The following is a 25288-nucleotide window of genomic DNA, read 5'->3' as shown; positions in this document are numbered from 1 at the left end:
AAACCTATGGTAAGTAGCTTTATGTTATGTCCAACAGTCCTAAAGAGGAATACATTACATCTATGAACGCGTAAATATTGCCTGTAATATTATTATCGATAAGTTTCTGTAATATAACATTCTTTGGAATAGTATCGAAGGCGCTTTAATATCGAAGACTGCCACTACTGTATCATGCTGCTTATTGAAATTCTCGGTTATATGGTTTTGTAGTAATATTAAATTGTCCATTGCGCTTCGATGTTGTCTGAATCCCGATTGCACGGAGGTAATTATATTGTGCTTTTCAGAAAACCAGTTAAGTCTATTATTGATTAGTTTTTTCATTAATTTGCACATGCAATATGTTAATGAGATCGGTCTATAAGAGGATGGCTCTATTGAAGGTTTGTCTGGTTTTTTTTTATTGGAAGAATGATGGATTGTCTCCACAGGTTAGGAAACTTTTTGTTGATCCAAAGAAAATTATAAAATGAAAATAATTTTGTAGTTCATTGATGGCTAAATTTTTAAGGAATATGGAGGGTATATTGTCAATTCCTGCTGCAAATTTTTTTAAGGTAAATACAGCAAAGGAGAGCTTTTGAAAAGTAAAAGGTGCGTTCAAAGCGAGAAGGTCATCTGAGAGATCTGTGGTAGAAGGAAGATCTTTATGTTGAGTCAGAGTATTTGTGTAGTTGTCGTTTTTGCTTTTATTATGAAAATAAGATGCCATAATTTTAGCAATTTGATTATCTTCAGTTACTATTGAATTATGATAACTGAGCGCTGAAATTGATAGGTGTGTTATTTTGACCGTGCATTTATTTAATTTTCTTCCAAACTTGACTGGAAGGGGCGTCAATAGATATGGAAGATATGTATTTATTCCAACAGTCTTTTTTGCTTTGTTTTATCACTCTTCCTGCTATAGCTGTTAGTTGTTTGAATTTGATCAAATTTGACTTAGTTCTGATTCTACTATATTTATTTAATGCTGTTTTCTCGGATAGCTTTCTTACATGCAGTATTTCACCAGGGTACAGTTTTACGAGAAGACGATATTGTGCACGTTCCAATGTGCGTTTGAGCAGCCAGGATGATTAAAATCACTATGGAGTCTAGTGCTATATCAGAATCTTCTGGAAGTTGTAGCGGGTTGATCTTGTTTTCAATGAAGTCTGAAAAGTTTTTCCAGTTAGTTTGAGATAATTTCCATTTTAAAATTTTTGCTCTGGGTTTGCTGATAGAATTAGAAATCAATATAGGAAAGTGATTACTGTCGTAAAGGTAATCCATTGTAGTCCAAGTAAGAAATGGTGTTAACCTTGGGCCACATAAGCTAAGATCAATTGAGGAGAAAGTGCCACTAGAAATGTTGAAGTATGTTTTGGATCCGGTATTCAATATACAGATGTTATAGGAGTTTAAAACATTTATAACGACCTTTTCTCTACCAAATGTTTTTTTTTGACCCCCAAAGTGAATTATGGGCATTAAAATCGCCTACTAAAATAAAGGGGGCTGGAAGTTAAATAATTAAGTTTATTAGCTTAAATTTAGTAAGGCTGTGGGAAGGTGACATGTAAAGAATAACAGCAATAGCTTCTAGTGTGGTAGTTAAGTGTACTGCTTTACAATAGTAGTCTTTAGAAGTATATATAGATGTGCCTCCACTAGCTCTGATATAAGTTGTTCTTAAAAAGTGATGTGCGTGAAAACCATTGAGATATTTCTTGTCCGTTTGCTTGAAGTTTGTTTCTTGTAGGCAAATAATGTCAGCATTTGTGTCCATGATTAGTAGTTGAATGCGTTCTGGATGGGGGTAAAACCCGTCGCAGTTCTACTGGATTAAATTAAAAATGAGTATGTTATGTTTCTGAAGTGGTTGCCCCTTCAATGAGATGGTCTTCTTCGAAATTGTCTTGTGAGAATACCGAGATTATGCTTTCTGCGTCAGAATTATTAGAGCCTAGTTCCGTTTTAATTTTTTTACTAATTCTAGTTAGTCGATTTTTGAGAGATCTCTCAGTTAGTGATTTGTAAATCTTGGAAATGTCGGAGAGGAGATCTTCTATATTTTTTGTAGACAGGAGTGCTTTACTCAGTGGACTGGTTTTACCGTAGCAATTCTCTAAGAAAGCTATGGAGTTATCGACCGGTAACGTAAAGGAGTCTTTTTGATAGTGTTCTATGATTGTATTCTTAGATATCAGCGATATTCTGCTGTCATCTTGAATAGAAGAGTCCCTTTTGAGTTTCTTTTTGGCTTGATTTACTTTTTTTGTGGCTTGCTCTGGTACGATAAACTCTGACTCAGTTGGGTGTTCTATTTCTGATAAGTCAGTTGACTTTGGCCTCTTTTCACCTTTTGAAGTTATATTAATTTTGCGCGTGTCCTTAGGTGTTTTCGAATGTTCGTGTTGTGGAACTACCGATTTGGACTTGCAGCTTGGGAAATATCAGAGGGAAGTGGAGATGTTTTGTTTGAATTTTCTGATTGATTGGATTCAGGGGTGGTGCTAATTTATGCTATGTGAACGGGTTTTTTACAGTAGAAACAAGTCATTTTATCTGTGGATAAAAATATTCTATGATCATGATTGTCAAATAAAATAATCAGGGATGTTTGAATCCCAGAATTATCATGGGATTGCACAAAATATACTTGCCTGCGAAAGGACAAGATATGATTGTATTCATATCCTGGGATGCCAGCTCGTAGGAATGATATTGGAGAGACTAGCTGAAGTCCTATGTTTTTCAGGGAGACCTCTATTATTTCATTGGGTATTGAAGGACATATATTAGACAAGATCAATCGTTTTGCTGGTGTGATTAATCTTCTGACTGAAAGGATATGGTTTCCGATGGTAATAGTAGGATTTGTGGAAATGAGCTCCTCAAGTAGATCTGTTTTGGTTAAATAAATACATATTCTGTTGTTTGAGATCCTTGAGGCAAAGCATATATTCCTTGTTCCGACAATATCTCCTATGGATTTGACGTAGTCATATAACTTTAAGTCTTCTTCTGAATGGATCACTATGGCTTGCTCCTTCTTTGAAAAGGAGCATTTCGGCGCTGATTTAACTGCAGCTGTGTAAGAAATGGAAGGCTGTAAGATGTTTGTTGAAGTAGATTGCTGTGACATGTTTGACGTTGTGAGATTATTTTCAGTCGGTGAACTTATATTATTATTTGGGGTGCCCTCGTAGTCAAAAGCAACCCTGGAAATCTTTTTAGTTTTGTCTTCCATAGGTGAATATTACGTTTAACAACCAGTAATTACTCATCGTAATTCTGGCTGCCTATTCGACAGGTAGTTGTTTCAATAATAGGTTTATGTTTATTGTACCGTACTAATTATTAATAAGAGGAGCAAAAAGTCGTTTACTAAATCAAGTGTTGTTAATGTTTTTATGCCAGTAAATGCAAGTAAAATTATGTAAGTTAATATTACTGGCAGGTACACAACACAGTAACTATACTCCACTGTGATTCTTATCAATTAATATCAACTATTTTGCTATTTAGGCAACAAAATATTAAAGAGGTTGCCCGATTCGAACATACACGTTCTAGCTCGATTAGGCCAGTCCGACAACGAATTTAGTACCATTAAGAAAAGGGACAATAAGTAGAGTATATTTACTACTACAAGAACAGCTTTTTACCAAAAACGATAAATCAATATATGGAACAACAATCTACGATATTACGTATTAATCATAAACAGGAGAATTTGAGCGCATGTATTGCAAAATCAGCAAAATAAGACCATAGGCAAGAAAAATAAAATAAGGATAAAAAAATACCTACTAAAATATGGAGATAAGAACAAGTGAGAACAAATGAAAAATACAATACAATATGATTACGTACCGGTTAATAAATAAAAATAATTATTTATAAGGTAGCACATTTAACAACCAGTATAATAGACCGTCGGATTTCAATAAAAGTTCTGTAACGATTTTATCCCTTATGCCTTTGAGAACACCGAAAGAGGAACTTAAATAGAGTATAAGGTGTGAAAACTCTCGGGTTTTCTAAAGGAATCTGCGTGAAAACTGAATTTTCTTTTGTAAATTAAATCGCATATGCTGCAACGATTTTCTACATTATGCCGTTTTACAAATCGTTAGAATAAGGGCTACCGGTGCCCTAATGGTACTAATTATTATCTAAACATGTAATGTTAATAGGTCTTCTTCTTCTTCTTAGAGTGCCGTCTTCCTAGGGAGGTTGGCAATCATAATGGCTATTTTATTTTTGAACTTGCTGCTCTAACCAAATTAATCTATCTGCATTGATACCAATCACGTAGATTCTTCAGCCAAGAATTATGCCTTTACGAGAGCCTTAATAGGTCAGTGTCCATGATTTTCTCCTTCATGCCACTTTAAAGTTTGTTAGTTTTCACGATAAAGAACCTGCACAATAAAAGTTTGGGAAAATTTGAGAAAACTTAATAAATATGGATATTCAGAAAACCAAACCCGTTTCAAATTTTCTTTTCTTTTTGTTTATCTCATATGACATTTTCAATATACAAAAAAAAGCATAAGAAATAAAATCGTGGTTAAACTTCGCATTAAAATCCAATAGTCTGTAAGATTAACGCTAGAGAAGAATCATTTCAGAAGAATTTCCAAAAAGTAATTATTACTAAAAGTCAAAAACGTTGGGTAGCAATTATATGAGGCAAAACAGATATAAAAGTGATAGTCATAAAGCTTCCAGCTTTACCTTAATGTAAAAAGAGTATGGGAGACAAGGACTGCAAAGACAAGGATTAAGAAACACGGAAACTGTTCACCTGATTAAGAAAGAAACATAAAATGAGAATTGCGAACTTGTTAAAAAATATGTTTGCCACCATTCATTATATATTTCCACTCAAAAGGGAAAAACAAAATGATCTGTGAATAAAAAAAAAATATATAAATGAAAGGTAAATCTCTTAAATCTGAGGACACACATATACACTTTTTATAATCGGGTAAAGCCTAAAAGCAAGCATTACGCAGAAAGTTGCCGAAAAAGCAAATAAAAAACAAAATGTCTAAAATGTCTCATTGACTATCCATCCAACTACAGAAGCTCTCCATCCAGTTATGCAAGAAAGATAAGCTTACTAAACACAAATCAGTAAACAAAAGTAAACCAAAAAAATTTTTTAAATCCTTTATAAAAGGTATATAATTGACAAACCCAATCGGGGTATATCATAAAGACAAAACGTTTTCGGAATCCATATTCCATCATCAGTGTCCTGTATAAAAGTATATAATCACTTTAGTTAAAAAGAACGTGAAATTTATATTTTGACCAAGATTAATACAAAATGTGGTTAATACTTACTAGGTGTACATGTTTTGAGCCACTAAATATCTGGGTAAAAACCCGTTAAAAGTTATAGGTTAAAATTAAATTTCCATTATTCGATCTTCTATATTAAGATGTTAAAGTTACCAGTGGATCTGATAACATTGCAACGTATGACTACATGAAGTTGCTAGTCCTGAGACAAAGTGTCTACGAAGACTTGATGATAGCAACTGATTGAAATGACAATATTGACATGTTAGGACGGAAGTCCGAACAAAGCAGTCAGTGTAACTTAATGTATTTTTCTAAATATGACAGAAGCCAGCAATATTTAAAAATTGAATAAGTTAAAATTAAAATTAAAATAATATAACAGTAGCAACCATCAATGTTGTAGTTTTAAATTGTAAATTTGTCCTGAATTTATGTTAAGAACATGGAGAAAATTGTTTTATTGATTAATGTATGTGGAATGAATTGTGGTGAAAAATTGTGTGGGTACTGATACACGGCAACCAACTATACATAAGTCTAAATAAAGTGGTGTAAAATAAAGATTCTAATAAAAGGCCCTTTATGTTTTGCAAGATTTGGTACCTGGAAAATGCAAAATAGACATATGTGGGAAGTTGGATTCTTGAAACTTTATTGTTGATGGCTGAAATAGGGAATAATATATTTGAAAGTGCTATTAAGTAAGTAAAATTAGATACTTTTGTAATGTAATGTTCATGTAGTGTTTAATTTATAACTTAAGCATAGATGGCCCTGTTTGTTAAAAAACAAAATTTGGTACCTGGTAAATATAAAAATTTTTAAGTTACAAGTTCATGAACATAAAAAACTGATTATGTGTTAACGGATAAAGTTGGTTAGTTGTTTTAGTGTGTTAACAACTACATGAGACAAAAAGAAAATTGATGGTTAGAACGTGGTTTTGTAATATGTTGATCAGACATTACTCAGCTTGTAGCTTAAGAAGAAAAGGCCCTATCTGTTATAAAGCAACACTAGGTACATGAGTAATATGAAAAGGATAAGTTATAAGTTCATAAGCTTAAGGTGGGAAGATAAAGTTAATAAACTTTTGTTGTATATTGACAAGATATGTAAGAACTTCAAAAGTAGAACGGTTGTAGGTGGCTATGTTAAATTGAAGTAAAAAAGAAAATGTAAAGTTTAAAAAAAAAGGTGTGAGAAGAGCAAAGACTCTCCAGGAAGCTGAGGTCTCCAGAGATCCGAAACCAAACCCTGAGGGAGCTATGTGAATAAGTAAAATAAGATGTGGAACGAAAAATAATGAAAAGGTGATGATCTAGTTTAAAAATATATGTGGGTGGTTTTGTAATATGTTAATCATACATTACTCAACTTATAACTTAAGCAGAAAAGGTCCTATCTGTTATAAAGCAACACTAGGTACATTAGAAATATAAAACGGATAAGTTGTAAGGTCATGAGCTTAAGGTTTTAGGTGGCTCTGTTAAATTTAAGTAAAAAAAATGTGATGTTTTAAAAATATTGTGAGAAGAGGAAGTTGTGAGAAGATTAGTTGTGTCGGAAAGAAGCATGGAAAACATTAGGTATAGGGGTCAGACCTGAAGTTTAGGTTAACTAGAAAGAAGTGGACAAAGATAGAGAGTTTAATTTATTGAAAGAGAGGTTTTGGATTGAACTAAGGAAGATTAATAGTTGACGAAAGAATAATGATAAATACAAATTTTATTGTAGAAGTAAATTAAGGATGTGGGTTATGAGAATATTGGGCGATGGAGTGGAAGGAAGTCTGTATTGATCGAGACATGACGATTAACACAATCTGGACTTTGGAATTTTGTTTTTCTTTAATAATTTCAAGGTCTTCGTATAGGTCTAGATTGAGAAAGTTTTTTTGGGGGATATTGTGAATAAGTGATACGTCTTCTGGGATATTGAGGGTGTGGTTATGGTTAGTAAAGTAAACCAATAAATGAATATCCTTTTGTCAGGAATAAACGAACTGTGTTCCAAATCACTGCACAGCGATAAAAAATTTAACCAATTAGTCAATACACCTAAAACCTAATACGACCAGCCATATCAGCTGAAAACACCATACACGAGCTACCCTTGCAAATAATTACTAAAATGGATTTGCGTTCTGAGAAGTTGGAAGAAGTACAATGTCCTAAAATTTAAATAAAAATACAGGTTAATTAGAAGGGATATTAGACTTGCTATCTAAAATACCAGCGGCACACTTTAAAAGAAAAAAGATGTCCAACGTTTCTTGTATTTACAGAAAATAGATATTTTACTGATTCCAGAAACTCATCTTACAACTAGGTTATGTCTTAACTTCAAAATATTTGTTTTTTTTACGAATGTAAAATTTATGCATAGTTAGCATGTAATTATAAATTCAATATTTCGATGTAAAATGACAGAAAACGAAAAACAGTAACAAAAAAAAGTAACAGAACTCACAGATAATATTTATCTATTATTTCCGCGTTGTCGTTGTCTAGGTGCATTTTAATGCTTTTGCACAAAAAATGTCTTAAACTGTCATCCAAGGGCCATCGAGTTATCAAATATAATGTTTACTTTATATAAATTGGTGTGGGCATAATTAAAATAATTAACATTATTATAACAATAGATACTATTATTTTTATTTATTTTAAAATTTCACCCTGTAATGTTTGTTCAAACCATAAACGTAACAGTTCGTTAAAAGCTTATTTGGTGACCTATTAAAAATGTAAAATTATAATTGGTGTCGTTTAAAAAAGATTACTAGCAGTATTTTATTCAGTAGAATCATCAAATTCATGTACCCATATAATATATATGTTTGTTGGAACAACGAACAATTAATTTCTGAAATTGGCGTATAGAAGCGTTTATTAAACTATAAATTGTGACCCAAAAGAATAATATTAATAGTAAAAAAGAATGTGGGAACGAGAAATGCGCATAAAACCACTTGACTAAACAAGAAAAAAATCCGCGAATGGATGAGTAAACCTCTGCATAAGCGACATCTCAATAAGATCAGCCAGGAATGTGTCGACAGTACAGCTGTCGAACTATTGGTTGACATCAGGAAAGATGTTTTCCGAGACTGAGGATTTTCTACTTGGCATTCAGGTTCAAGATATTCGAACAAAAAATTACCTAAAATATTTTGTTAAAGATCCTCAAGTAAAAAAGACAAATGCCGATATGGATGCCAAGCCCAGGAAACGATCCAACATCTTACCAAGGGCTGCCAGGCGTTTGTCGGTACTAATTATATGGAACACCATGACCCAGTAGGAAAGATTATCCACCAGGAACTAGCTGACAAACTTGGACTCCTCCAAACCGACCACCTTCCTTTTTATTAATACGTCCCTGACAGTATGTTTGAAAATGACAACTACAAGCGATACTAGGACCGCGCGATGCTCACAGATAAACTAGTCCCAAATAATAGACCGGGTCTCATACTAGTAGTTAATAAAATTACTGGGCAAGCAACACTTGTTGCGATGTGGCGACACTTAACACCAATAATGTGCATGTTAAATACAACGAATTGATCGCCAAGTTCAGAGATCTAGAAATACAAATCAAAAGATAATAGAGAATGTAAACTAACCAGATAGTAGCTAATATTTTATCTACTACTGGTGTTATTCCCAAAAACGTGTATATATGGACTGTAAGCCGTATGGCTAAATCTGAAAAAAGAGTTAAACTTGAACTCTGATATACTATATTCGAAAGCACCGTTATTCAGTCCTAGTATATTAGGGGCGGGATCGTTTATAAAGGTGGAAAACACACAAAAGAATTAAAAATACAACACAACATGCAATTAAATAATACATATACAAAAAATAAAAAACTTACTCTCTAGTTAATCCATTTCAATTAAAACATGTTTAAAATAAGACATTATTAATTACCATTAAATATGTAATACAAAATTATGAAACATGCATTATCAACATAACATATAATAAAAGATTAAAAAAAAATAATGTAACTATATCCAATATCTTGCATTTATATATAAACTTTCTTAACATCACTTGAATCGGCTAAAAATATAAGAAAAAGTACTAACAATCAATTAGATAAAGCTATTAATAAGATCAACAACGTGTTGTCCTTTCTGGCAGTCAATTTCCTTATGATGAGTGCTGGAGTCAAAGGAATTTGCTGAGGAAGTGAGAAGAAGCTTAAATTCCCAATCGGATAACCCGGGTAAACGTGGAACTACCAACGAAATAAACTGAGACGAACTGGGGGCAATCAGGGACTACCGTTGATTAACTTGGTACTAGCTTACGATAAAATTAGATTCCCAATTTAAAAGCCTAATTAGTTGAAGAAAATACAACGTCGTAGGCAAATAAACAAAACAAAAAAATACGAAAAGGTTTAAAAAAATATCTTACCTTTTATCGGGGGTTTATAAATCACAAGACGAACTTTACTTAGATCTTGCACAGCAAAAAATAAAATAAAATTATACTGGTATGCATTTTTATAGAAAAATGTTTAAATAGAAAAGATATCGTTAGTTCATTTTTTCTGTGTGGTCCGAATAGACGGCATATCTTTCAGTAAATTCTTTAGATGGATTACAGCCGCTTGTTTCAATAGTTGCAGGTAAAACGTCAAGGTACTAAATCGGTAGATTTACCAGCAATTCGGTACATTTTTAGGAACAAACTTTTAAAGAACTATAACGAGTATTTTATTAGCATCGCCAACAAAAATAATTTCGTGAGAAAAAAATAGTTAAAAAAAATTCTTCTGAGCAAGGTGTGTTGTAGCGAAACATGTTTAAATAGCTTCATTTAGTGATTAAATTAAAAACAAAGTGTTGTTTTTATGCTTGTTAAATTGTAGAACAAAAATTTCCGTCAAGTAAGCAAAAAATCCCGTAAATAGTTCTCCATAAGTTCTTCGATACTTTAAAGAACTGCTTCCAACCAAAACAACTGACTTAAATGCACTACCTTAAATAGTAAGATAAAATACAAACTTTACACTCCCTGCAACTAAATAATAAATCGTCGGGAAGGTAATGGTGAGTAACTAAGGACATAAAATAGTACTTTGGGTTTATAATAAGGAATAAATCATTGTAAAGATGGTTTACGGAAACTATTTAAATGTTGCAACTACCAGAAAATAACCGAATAAAAAAATATTTCTGGACCCTAACCGGAATCAAAGTGGCTTTGAAGCTGACTCTTTTATTGAAATTAAATAAGAATATTATAGTGAATGAAGCCATGGACGAGTTTATAATACTCAGAAAATTAATAAGACTGGGGTGGGAACAATGCATCAAATTGTCTTCAGGGAAACATTTTAAAAAAACTTTAAAGCACAGAGCGGAAATCTTGCTTTGGCAGAAATATACATTAGGTGGTCTCCTTTTAAACATAGTCTTGAAAATCATAGTCCTCAAAATGGACAATAATGGAAAACTTATTAATTAATATTCTCAAAGTAAGGCCCATGGAGACGATTGTGACTTTAATGCCCATACAATACACAAGTTTTTTAACAAAGACATATCAACTAGTTTTTCGCCTGCCTTAGAAAATCTAGGTGTGTAAATATATGAAGAAACAATTAAAATGATGGAGTTAATAACCAATATCAGAAACATAAGTTATTTTTTTTTTATTGAAGCAGTCTCATAAACCGGTCGTCCTGTAGCCAGTTGGCTTATTTTACATATTTCATTCATTTTTAATACTGAGACTCATTTCAAAATTCCGCATCCCTTGTAGTCATGCAAGTTATGCTTGATGAATAATTATAAGTCCTCTGCTACAGAGCCTTAGATTAAATCTCCATGACATGGTTTTATTGTATTCATGTGTCTTTTAACTGACATATTTGTGCTAAGAAAGACTGTTATAACTCTAATCTGATTCCTTCTTGTTTTTCGCAGTACTTAAGAATTATAAGCACATATCTGTCTAATATACATTTTGCTTGTATTTGACTGGTTATATTATCCCAACGAATGTTATGCTGTATTTGGATCCAGGATTTTTTCCGATCGTGGTCGGTTCTTTTTAGCTATCCCACGGCCGCTTCTGAACCAAAGGATTTTGTAGCTAAGGCCCTTCTGTCAAGTTCTTTAGCTCTTCTGAGCTCTTTTGTCTATACATGTGACACTGTTAGGTTCCACAAGTCTATCCAGTTCCTCTCGGCATTCTCACACTTTCCTAAAAGCCTCTTAAAGGCAAATATTAGTACTTATTTTATCGTTCACAGTTAACAGTTCTAGCTTTAACGTTGAAGACACAATCATGTATTTGGGTCATTTTTAACCAACGAAAACTATATAACAAAATAAATCAAAGGTAAAATAATTCTAGCAAGCAACAACTACTTTATCCTTAGTAGACAACTAAAAATTAGAACAATAAGCTAGTTAACACAAAATACGATATACCAAACTGTCATTTGAATAAATGTTCCTTAAATGATGATTGAGTGGTATCTGAGTAAATGCTATTCAAAGAACTAATATAAAAACATACAAATACAAATACAACATACAAATACAACAAATATACCAAAAACAAATACGAATACAGATCACATGGAACAGACTTAATCTTAACGTTAGAGGGGTTTAATGTTTGAAACAGAAAAACTGAAATGGGCAAAACAAATAGCATGATTGGTACATAACAACCCTCATAGATGAAAGCTTGCACCAGGACAGGTAGAAGTTAAGGTCGGCAAAAATTAGATATTATGGCGCGTAGTTGCTAGAAAAATTGGTAGTTAAACGGGAAACGGTTGTTTCCCATATGTCATAATACTTCGCACTAATGTTTAATAAATCTATGTTTTTGTCTTCATATTTAGGTGTCTATCCCACCATACTGAGTTAAGTTGTCGAGTTGCTGTTCTTGTTTGTCCTAATCTTTGTGTAATTAATTCCTCTGTTGTTGCCTTTTTCGTGATTATAAACCCCAAGTATTTGAATTTATCCTTTTCTTCGATTGTTACGTTGTCATCAATCTGTAGATCTTCTATGTCTTCTTCACTTGTAGATAGGTACTCTGTTTTCGCGAGGTTAATATCTAGGCCAGCCTTGGTATATGCTTCTTGTAGTTTTGGTTTAACTAAGTTTAAAACAAGTATGCCACCAATTCGACACTGTGATCAGGCCCAAGCAGCACATATTGTAGTTTTACCAAATAAATCCATACAGGATATACACAAAAATATATCGCACGACGTCTCAGAAGAAGTCAATCTACAGTTTCAAATACTTTAAAAGACAATTTGATTTAAAAAAAAATTAAAAAATCCCAAAATATTCCATATTTTTGTCCATGAGTGTACTATTTATCCAAAATAAAGAGGCTTAAAATTGTTATTTGATATAAAGAGCGTTATTTGATATGAAAGCTTTTGAGGTATCATATCAAATAATGCATTAGAAACAGAAAATAAAATAAAACTATTATTCAAGAATGGTACAAGAATATGTTGCGAATGATATTTTTTAGAAATATCTGCAAACCGAATTTACATTTTGGGCTGTCACAAACTAAACCTCGTTTCTAGAACAATCTAAAATTATCTACCTAACTTTTAACTGCAATAAACTTTTGACATACTGTTCAGAATGGCTCTGAAAAGTTTTAACTAAAACAAATAACAACCATCCATATTATGTACGTGGATTACGTGTGGCTTCGATTGTGAAGTAACAAAAAGCAAAACAATTTTTGATGGAATCCTAGCTTATTTTCAAATTAAAATAGATAAAACAAATTTATACAATGTAATTACAGAAAAACTATGGAAATGTTTCAAAACCAATGGTAACAGTGGAAACAGCGGAACTACAGCGAAACTAAAATTTACAAGCCAATAAGAAAAAACCAAAATTAAAAATTAAAAGCTTAATAAGCTTAACTTTTTTGTTTCATAGTATTTACTTCCTTTTATATTGATTTTCTAACATTACTGTTTATTAATCTATGAATATACCAAGTCATTGAAAAAAACTGTAATTAAAGCATGCCTGTTAAGTCTTTTTTTAGGATGGTTAGTTACCACACAAGAAATTCAAAATAAGTATAATAAATAATATAATAATCTAACTTGTATATATCTGATAGTCAGATTTCTATAAAACACAATTTAAAAAAAATAGAATATGTATTCTAAACCACGTTTAAACCATTTTCGTTACATTTGTAGCGCATTCATTTTAGTGCATCAGAGAGTTAAATTAAATTTGACTGTCTGAAGTATTATGTAATAGAATAAATTTACTTGAATTACTTCCAATACAGTAAACTTTTTGTTTTAAATCCAGTAGAACTATAAAGTGTATAAGAGCAATTATAAGAACAATCTTAATTTCGAAGGAATAAAATGGTTGTCAAAATAAATGTAAAAGTGGAAAAAAATGTTTCTTGTTTATTTGGCAAAAAATTTATTGCTGTCAGTTGTAATAAAAATTTAATTTTTAATTTTAATTTAATTTAAAATGCAAAACGTGGATCATGACCGAAGCAAACGAAGAAAAGCTCAGACGCTTTGAACGAAAAATACTTCTTTGACCTCGCCATGACATCACCACAAACCAGTATAAGATCAGAACCAATATCGAATTAAAAGCACTCTACAATGACGCCGATATTGTCCAAGAAATTAAATCACAGCAACTAAGATGGGCAGGCCACGTCCACAGACTGCATAACGATAGACTGGTAAAACTGGTATGGGAAGAGATTCCCACAGGCAAAAGACCACTCGGACGTCCCAGAATACGATGGAGAGATAACATCCAAGCAGATCTCCGGAAAATGAACATTCCATTTGACCCTAGGTTGATGGAAGACCGAACAAATTGGAAAAAAGTTGTACAGTCAGCCAAGACCCACCCAGGGTTGTAGCGCTACGTGATGATGATGATGATGAGTTGTAATAAAAATGGTAAATATAAGAAAGTTTCGACGTCAAGTGCATGAAGGTTTACATCCTGACACCAAACAATTAAAAATAAAAATATTAGATGAATCATTCTTAAATAAGCACATAATATGTATCTAGCTTTTGAATTTTAATATGGATATATTTCGGTGTTACATATAAATCATAGGGGAATAATTTTATTGTGCACAACTTATTCCAAAATAGCAAAATTGCAGTGTCCTATAATAAATGGTGCCGTAATAATTAATATAAAAATATCCTCTCATGGTATATGATTACGCTATTTGTAAATATAATCTTAATGTAAGTATATTGGAGGTTTTAATATAGGCATTTTATAATTGTGTTTGGATAGTGTTCTGAATAATTTCAGTTGAACACAGATGGTTGTCACTGGAATCATAAATACTCAAGAATGAAATATTACACAATATCTTAATAATATTTGGTAGTTGAATTGGATTCACAAAATATTTCCGTATATCATGGTATCGTACTCTGGTTATGAGTAACTGGTTTTCTTTTCCGTTTTAATTTCCTTTTACATTTGTTTCTTAAATAGATTTATAATTTATCATAAAAATGTTTTGATAGATTACTGTTTATTGCAACAAGTTATCGTCAGTTTTGTTTTTTGGGTTTAGCTGAACCTGGTTGATAAGTAATGACAGAGATATATTAAATCATAAATTGTTCAAGCGATGGGGATTCCCTGTATCTCGACATCAGCACGTTCGGGGATTCGCAATTGATTTCATAGCTGCTACACGGACATATTTATCTCACTATCACTATCTCAGTACTGTTTTAGTTTTAGTGTGTTTAGTTACGTTTGCAGTGATTGTCTCGAATACTTGCTTTATAAAAATGAGTGAATCACCAAAGTTTGGAAATCCAAAAAAGGTAGCTGATGAAGAACTATTGGCGATGAGTTGGTACTAAAAGATAGTTCAAGTGATATTGAAGAGAGAGATATAGTTACCTAAATAGATTAGGTAGATAAAGTGTTGCAAGTTCGTGTTTGTGAGATCACTAACCAATCAGTAAATTATTTTAACAATCTAACTTATACGTCTAACGATGGTATTGTGTGGGCAAAAAGTTCCACTTACTTCAAGAATAAAGGGATGTAAATGTATTATACAAAATGTTTAAACAGGTTTGACTAGATATAAATAAAAAATTTAAAATAGTTTTTTCTCAAAATGTCATGAATTTTATTTTATTGGAGAGAAAAATGGGAAAGACCTTTTCTCCTTTTGTGCAAGAAGAAGTGGAAGCATTAATTAGTATTCTTATCATTTGTGGTACCTGGCACGCTGCTAAAGAACTAATATGTATATTATGCGGCAAAGATTAACTTTATGACGACCTGTAGTATCATCTGCAATGTCTTACAACAAATTTCAACAGATTTTGTGCTTCCTAAGATTTGACAATTTTGAAACAACAGAAAAAAGAAAACCCACTGATAAATGTGCTATAATTAGACATTTCTTTGATGGTTTTGTATCAAATCACAAGAAATCTTTAAATCCATCTGAACACTTGTGTGTGGATGAGCAGTTAGTCCCATTCCGAGACAAGCCTTCTTTTCGGGTTTGTATGACAAACCAACGATTTATATATGGTTGGATTTCAATACGAACCAAACAAAGTGCATGGTAGTTATTAAGCGCGAAATAATAAATCAAAGCCTCACCTTTGGGTAAACCAACAGCCAATTGACAGAGTAAACAGCTACACATATCTTGGTACTAACATAAACAGTCAATGGGACCACCCTAATAAAATAAAACATCGCATAGAGAAAGCAAGATCAGCGTTCGTAAAGATAAAGTCTCCTTTTAGAAGTCGCGATTTACTACTTAGTACCAAAATCTCTATCATCAGATGCTATGTATTTTCTACATTAATATACGAAGTAGAGGCATAGACGCTCTCTCAAGCTTCTTTAGGAAAGCTCGAAGACGCTCTCTCAAGCTTCTTTAGGAAAGCTCGAAGCCTTCGAGATGTGGTGTTACAGGGGCATCTTACGAATTTCATGGGTGGATCATGTGACTAATATTGACGTCCTACGTAGAATGGGCAAGGAATGCGAGTTCACTAAGATAATTAAAGAGCACAAATTAGAATATCTTGGCCATGTTATAAAAAATAAACATAGATATGGCTTATTGCAACTCATTCTTCAAAGCAAGGTATTTGAAAAGAGAGAACCAGGGAGAAAAAGGATATCTTGGCTTCAAAACCTAAGGAAGTTGTTCAATACGTCTACAATCGGACTATTCCGAATAGCTTCAAGTAAAGATACCTAATAATAATAATAATATCGTATGGCTTTTTTGCCAGGGAGATCCTTTCAGATTGTTCCGGCACCATTTGCATCTTTAACCCTGTTTCAAGTAGCTAGTGTCGATGCACACTAGCCCAGGGTACCGACGGCTTTACGTGCCCTTTGAACCACGGTGAACGACTAGTATCATTTTTCGAAATAAAAATGTCCTTGTTGGTGCCGAGATAAAGATACCTATGCTGATCGCCAACATCCGAAACGGATAGGCACAGTAAGAAGAAAACAATTTCATGAAAAAAAAAATGCAATATTATAAAATGTATACTTTTAGGCAAAAAAGAAAGGCCAAGGACAAAGGGTAAAGATGATCTGGTGAACCATTTATCTGGAGAATATGGAATAACTATTAATAACTTTTTACCAGTATTAGTTAGCTATTAAGCTTTTAGATGAAAATATAACCTGGTGTGGAACACTGTGCAAAAATAAACCTTATATTACAAAAGAAGTGCTATAGATATAATCAAGACATAAGAAAGACTTTTAAAACATGTTTGCTTTTATGGAAACTTAAACCTTAGTTTCATACGTCCCAAAAAAATGCAGGAGTTATTTCTTTATGGACAAAACATAGAGATGGCAAAATAAGTGGAGAAGAAACAGGTTGCAAACCCGATATTTTATTACACCACAATAAAACAAATGGTGCAGTGAATACAACAGATAAATATTGGCAAAAAGTTCACGACTCAAAGAAAAAGTACCTGTTGGCCGAGGGCAATATCTTTTCATGTGCTGGTCATTCGTGGCTCAACACTCATAAACTTTGGATGTTGAAAATACAGATAGGCAAATTAAAAGTTTATATAGGAGAAAATTGTTTTTATTAAAGTTAGACCAACAATTAATTAGTCAAAATATAATTTGTAGTTTACCAGAATGACAAGTCATTATATTTCAATATAAAACATGTCATGTTAACCATTTTACCAGAATTAAACAAGGAATCAAAAATGTGTTCCTGTTATTGCCATACAACAGTTAAAAAATAAAGAATAAAGAGTAGATTAGTTGGCAGTTAATCTAAACAGATGAAATTATTAAAGAATTCTTGAGACTACTTGATTACTGAGATAGCAGGAAATAACCTTTTAGTGGGCGCATCGCAATAATTTCTTACTGACGCGCAAGTGGACTACCTTTACCCATATTATTTTGGGCTTAAAATATAGAATATTTGCCAAGTTTTAAATAACTAGTAATATATATATATATATATACATAAACAAGTTTTTTTAACAAAAATTTGTATATTTATAAAAAAAGCATATAAAAAATTAAAACTAAATTAAAACTAAAAAACTAAACAAATAGTAGGTAACCAAACAAATAACAGAAAAGAGGCGTGCTGTAAGCCCCTGAATTTAGAGATTTCAAATTTTCTTAGCTACTTCGATACCACATAGTTTAAAATTCTCGATTTTAAGTTCACTGCTAAATTTACAATGATCAGACAGATACAATATACAAATTATACAAATATATGCTCCAAAGATTACTCACATTAAAGAAGAAATAGTGAAACTCGACAGTAACATAAACGAAACATTAAAAAACAATAAAATTCACTTCAAGTATTTAATTGGGCACCTTAATGTTAAATTTTGCAAAAAAAACGAAAAGGAACAAGTCGTAGGAATGTATGGAATCGGTGAGAGAAATAAAAGGCGAGAAAGACTGGTTTAGTTTACACACTATCAAAAATGCCTATGGCAAATACATTCTTTAAGAAAAATCGAACAGAAAATGGACTTGGGTAGCATTAAATGGAACCACTAAGAAGAAAATTGACTTTGTTCTAACCAACAAGATTGCTACCATAAAAGATGTCAGTGTAATAAATTAATTTGTTACTAAATGATACTATAACTAATTAACCTACCTAACAAAAATTATCTAGTTTGACAAATTTTTGTTGTTGTTTATTTTAAATAGCCTTAATTTATTTTTAAAAAATGTTAAAAATCAATCCTACTCTGTAAAGTTACCAATATATCATTTATAACAGTTGACCCTTTATAATCACTTTGCCTTTAAATAATTTTATTTTTAGAATCACATCTGGTCACGACAGTTTGATTAATCTGTTACATTTGGCTGTATTAAATATTAGGTTTTGTGCAAATCCGGGCTTTATTTAAAATTAGTTTCAGTAGAAGCTTGACGAATTATTGATGATATTAATTAAAAATTGATGTAAATAAACAAAAAACAAAATAAAAATAGAAAAAAACTTATAGTGTAAGGGTATGAGATTTGATCTAATCTTTAACTTTAATTTCCAATAATCGAAACAATTATTTATCAAAAAATACCCATTAGGACCAATATACTTTTTTTTATTTTTTAACCAGTTAGAGAAGTAGTTACATACAGCAGTAGTTAGTATACAGCAATAACTGCATATTCTGCATGGTTAATGCATCAGATTCCTTTGTAGACGTTGTAAATTGATGCATTGTTTATCCGACTACGTTTGTAAATAATAATATTTCTTGGTGCAAATTGTAAAACACGTTCATCCATTACAAACAAGATACATTTATAGATAAAGTATTCCTATTGCCTTGTATAGACGACCTACACAATGCGACCACGGTACGATCTAAAACTCCTTTTAAGTAGATATACTCTACCTGTATGCTTGCAGTTATCGGAGACGTTTTGCTGCCTGCTTTTGGGTCGCAAGTTCTACTTGAACAGGTACTTAAAACTTTTCCCAGGATTTCAGCGCTCATGTTTGCTCTCTGTATGTTTTCAGTTGTTTCTCTAAGCTTTATTGCGGTTTTTATTTATTTGTTCCTGGAACACTCTTATTCCATAAAATGCCAAATTAAAGATGGATAAAGTAACCTGGGTATCGCCTAACGCACGTAGTTGGCCGGTCTCTATAGTAGAAACCCTCAATTTAGAAGAGTGATTTCATATTTTAAACGCCGAATATCCTCAAATTTAAATGTACACAGCGGCCCTCGAAAACTGCCTGTTCTCTCGATTGCAATTTGCGTTTCCTCATAAGAAATTACAGAATATATAAAGTAGTATATTTATTTGTGCCTCTCTATAGTAGACTTGACCAGAAGTTGTCGTACAGTGAAGCCAATTCTTGTTCACAAGTAGTAATTATGGTCATACAAAACCTGTATTCTTCCACGCAGCGATTATCACCGTCATAAAAATACAAAAAAACATGATTTTTTCAATAGTAAAAATTAAGCACAAAATTGTAATGAAATAAATTTTATTTATATGTTCCGTTTCATTACATATTTAAATTTATAAAATAAAAATCGATATTTTAAAACATTATTTTTCAATCGCTTGGCAATGTTGGAATTAGCGAGGAAATTCCTTTTTACAATTCGGACCCAGACATGCCGTAAAACTAGTTTTTATTATTTTTTCGCCGAAGAAATGGTTCATTTACATTGGCGTTTCTATGGGTAGTGCATTTTGTGAGTATATTTTATGTGATAAGTTTGTAAACTTATTGTTGTCAATACTGTTTTAACAATACTGTATTGTAGTATTGATAAAACGTGTTATTGATAATAAGAGTGTCATAGTTTGTCGTTTTATAGTAAATTTTTAGTTATATTCTTATACAGAATTGTTGAGATTATTGTATATATAATATATACACAGATTATTGAAATACAATGGAGGAAAAACCGAGTTGTTTCAAGAGAAGACAGCAAAATTCTGATGTTGATTCCAAAAATAAAAAGCCGCAAAAGAGACGGAAAATGTTAACGTCCGAAGAGAAGGTAATGATACGAAACGTTTATGAAGAAATTGTCGGCAGAAAAATGGCATTAAATGTTAGCCAAGCGGTCGACATTTGTAGCAGTTTAACAAAAGTATCCGTTAGCTGTATTTATCGTGTACTTAAAAATACATCTGAAAATAAAAAGCAAGAAAAAGGTAAAACTAGAGGTAGGAAAAGCATTGTTTTCGATGACGAGAAAAGGAATATTATACGTCGAAAAATTCATTCATTTTATTTTCGAAGTGAAATTCCAACACTGAAAATAATTTCTCAAGAGCTCGAAAACGATGACTCTTTATCCAAGATATCTCGTAGGGTCTTAATCAGAACCATGCGCGAAATGAACTTTCGATATGTAAAACGCAACAGAAAAAGTATGCTATTAGAAAAAAATGAAATTATTCTGTGAAGAAGAAAATATTTAGAAGAAATACGAAAAATTCGCAGCACTGGACGCAAAATATATTATTTGGATGAAACCTGGATTAACGAAGGTCATACAGTTGGAAAAGTTTGGCAAGATTTAATTATCAAAAGTAAACGCGAAGCATTTATAGAAGGCTGGTCTACAGGATTAAAAGCTCCATCAGGAAAGGGACGGCGTTTAATCATCACCCATATAGGAAGTGATACAGGGTTCCTTGATGATGGTTTGCTTCAATTTAAGTCGAAAAAAACAGGTGATTATCATAAAGAAATGACTTCCGAAGTATTTGAGCGCTGGTTTAAGCGAATCTTACCAAAATTGGAATCTGGGTCTGTGGTTGTTATGGACAATGCGCCATATCATAGCCGCAGACTAGAACAATTACCGACGACGGCATGGCGGAAAGGGAGAATTCAAGAATGGCTTACAGAAAAGGGGATTGCATACGAACAATCAATGCTCAAAATTCAACTACTTGACATTGCACGGTTAAGGAAAAGTGAATATCTTAAATATGTTGTGGATGAAACTGCAAAAGATTATGGTGTCAAAGTTCTACGTCTACCACCTTATCATTGCGAACTTAATCCCATTGAACTTATCTGGGCGCAAGTGAAAGGAAAAGTAGCACGCAATAACAAAATGTAACTCCAGAGAAATGGGCTAAATGTATAGGCCACATAATTAAAGAAGAATATCGTATGTGGGAACTTGACACTCATGTCAAAGTTTTACTAGAGCCAATTATAATTACACCCCCATAAAAAGAACCTGAGCATAAAAAAACCAAAAACAAAAAAAGACGAAAAGAACATAGTAAGTGTGTATATATAGTGTTTGTGTTTAAATAGAATAGTACAATGTTTTGTTACATCCAAAATTATTTTTATTTTGTTTTTATAGAATTTTATTTTGTTTTATAGGATTTTATTTTGTTTTGTTTTATACTGTTTAAGTGTTTTGTTTATTTTATTTAATGTGACAATATGGCTCTTGGCGAACACCCATTTAAAAAAAAAGTGACGCGCCACAAGACATACCTCTCGGGTGGTGTGGAAACTGTCCTTGTGTAACTCTTTAAGGACGGGTCACGTCAAAAGACGTTTTAGCGTAACTTCCGCGACAGCCTGGTGGCATCAGTAAGATTTCTGCAAAATTACTTGTTTTTTATAGCTTTTTGTTTGTGGCATTCTGTATTTTTAGAAGACTGTATGGAATAAGTCACAAAATATTTATTTATAGGTTTAATTTACTGATTTTTCGATCTCTATATAAAGACATCGTTTTCAAATATACAAGTGATAGTAATATTTATTTTTTTATGGCTTTTTGCTTGCCGTTCTGTATCTTTAGAAATAATGTTGGGAATAAGGAACAATATATTTAATTGAAATTTGTAATTTACTGACGTTTTAATCTCTATATAAAGAGATCGTTTTCAAATATACAAATGATAGCAATATTTATTTTTCTGTGACTTTTTGCTTGTGGCATTCCGTATTTTTAGGGAAAATGTTGGAAATAAGCCACAATACATCTATTTACATGTTTATTTTACTGACGTTTCGATCTCTATTACAGAGACAGTTTTTAAAGTTAAGAACAAAAAAAGAAAATAATATAAGAATATATAAATATATAATAATAAACAAATAAAATAAATATAATTATAATTTATATCTTTGAAAACGGTCTTTGGATATAGAGATGGAAACTTCAGTAAAAACCTGCAGATAAATATATTGTGGCCTATTTTGAACAATAATATTTAAACAATATAATATAATTAACGTTGAAATAAAAGTGAGTGTACGCCACTGGATTTTCATACGTCTTTCCCCACTTCTACGCCTTCAAACGATGACTCACTCTCCCAAATTGTGAAATTAGAGTTTAGGTCACTTCACAAAATTAATGTCAATAACTATAACTGTGGCGATTAGATATCTTACCACAATATCTCGTAGCTCTCGGATGGACATGTCTAAGATAATAGAGAGATATCGCAAATGCATTTTTATCGCACGCTAATAGCGGAATACGCTATTTTGACATGTACGCAAGCGCATACTGAATGTTACGTTAATAACGGATAAGGGCTTCCGCTATTTGGGTCGAAATAAGGGGTGGTAATTACGTTAAACGATAATTTGACATTTCGCATAAAACATAAAAATATTTGATACAATACAAATTGAGAAACTAAAAACTGTGACTGTGGATCAAGTGGATGATCTTGTTTGGCTATCTAACCTTATCTATGTTGTTTGGTTTGTTTTGAGAAACACGTGTGTTCTTATTTTGTTTAGACAAGTTTAATACATTGACATTGACTATTGGTTAAATCATTAAAATTAAAGTGCACGTCTACCTGCTCAATATCTTCTCCTTGTAGCAAATTAACAAGAATTAAGTCTTCAATTTCGTTATCATCAGCACCAGCTATTATTGCTGCATCAATTTCCAAATCCATTATTCAATAAAAAAAAACAGTTAAGTACAAGTAGTTATATTCGAGTATGGCTATGACTAACATTAATTTCTAGGTTACAGTTAATGCCAAACGTCGGTTGTCATAATAACGTTAAGTCTTATCGTACCCCCCAGAACAATTTGCGATAACTCTTGATACCTGTGTTTCAACAGACCCTTATCCGTTATTTACGTCTCAATACGGTATTAACGTTTGACGTTGCGATATCTCTCTAATTACAGATTTTTATAGTTATATTAAAAATATACTTTATGTTTCACCTAAATAAAAATATTCTTTGTTGTTCTTTTGTTCTTTTTCATTCGTTCTATTCTTGAAAATTCCTTATTTTTGAACATCAGTCTTATATCAAAAATAGTAACTTTGATAGATCTCAAATATGTACACACACACATAGAAAAATTTACATAGGGTTCAACAGAAAGACTCAAGTAGAGTCCTAAACGAAACAGATGATGACAATAGAAAAATCAAAGAAGCGACTCTAGTTATGTTAAGTCAAACCAATTGGGTTGCAAATTCCTTGGTAAAATACAATAGGATTTGGTTACCTATATTAAAAAAGAAAATAAATATAAATAAAATACCATTATTAGTGGTATGACACTGTATGACCAACCATTTACCATTTCGGAATTTTTTTTTCTGATTTTTTCTCATAATTTACTATGGGTTCACTAACAGGAAAATTTTACTGTCATCATTGCATGTTATGACTTTTATGTTATAACATTTTTAGACAAATTTCATGTTATGATTTTTCTGACGGTTATTCTAACCATATCAATACATTATTATTTTAAAGTCATCCACTTTAAAATGTATAATATATGTCTGAATTGTCGATATGAATGAGTCATATAAAATTATATTATTAGAAGGATGTTTTGTCAAGTAACAACAACCAAATTTAAAATAAGAAATAATTGAATGCTTAAATATATGAATTTTACAAATAAAAGGCAGATATGGAGCAGAAATATTTTATTAAATTTTGCCCAAGTAGGTACTGTTATATTTTTATTAATCTAATTTATTGTCTTTATTCATTATCAAAGGTTCTATTTATAACACCTACAAATTTATTAAAGTCTTTATTACTAATTTATTTCACAATATTTATTTATATTTATTTCCGCGTGCAATTATATTTTCGGACTCAAACTAACTCGATATTCAAAAACTAACTAATTGTTTACAACAAAATTCCTCTTTTAATGTAAAATGCCGTTATTCGAGAATTGCGGCGATTCCCCATCGAAGAGCCGAGAAGGTCACTCATACTGGTTTAATTCGGCCTGCTTCTGGAAATTTCGAATCGTAGGTGACCCATCAGAATTCAGATTGGCAAACAGGTCTTTCAACTGAGCGGCGAAATTACTAGAATAAAAAATAATTAGAAATAATATATTTACAGTTTTATGCGCCATAATATTTATCGTAGCAGTACTTTCGCTCTCAGAGCATGTTCAGAGGCATTTCATAAAAAAATTTGGTTATCAAGCACATTATCGAATGTCATAAACATTTAAATACATTTACAAAAACCCAACACTAGACAAAGGACAAACAATTTTTAAAGGATCCAAAAAATTTTTAAACTGTTGTCACACCTTGTTTTGACACCATTATTTTGACAATGAAAATATGAACAGGAACAAATAATACAAGAAATTTCAGGGGAAAGTGACAAAGTACGAAGAAATAGCAACAATTTAATAGAGTAAAATCAGGGGGAATTGGCGACATACATTCGGAGAGAATAACGTATCTTTTATTAGTAACAATACTTTGGGAAAAACGGTGATTTAAAGCTCAAGAAAGGCAATAAAGAAAATTATAGGTTTATTTGTTTAACAATAAATATAGGGATATTTAATAAAAAAGAGCAAATTAAATAAAAATAAAGAAACAACAGATAACATCTCTATATTGAAAATTATTATTTAGAAGAATGCC

The 25288-nt window shown here is 31.8% G+C and overlaps 1 protein-coding gene across 1 annotated transcript in view; it reads left to right on the top strand.

Moving 5' to 3' along the window:
- alpha-Catr (alpha-catenin related) overlaps nucleotides 1-25288 on the top strand; it is a 233368-nt gene that overhangs the window by 36296 nt on the left and 171784 nt on the right. The gene's annotated exons all lie outside the window — the stretch shown is intronic.

The sequence above is a fragment of the Diabrotica undecimpunctata genome, chromosome 6 (genome assembly GCF_040954645.1).
Source record: "Diabrotica undecimpunctata isolate CICGRU chromosome 6, icDiaUnde3, whole genome shotgun sequence".
Taxonomy (NCBI): Eukaryota; Metazoa; Arthropoda; class Insecta; order Coleoptera; family Chrysomelidae; genus Diabrotica; species Diabrotica undecimpunctata.
This window is presented reverse-complemented; position numbering and strand designations above follow the sequence as displayed.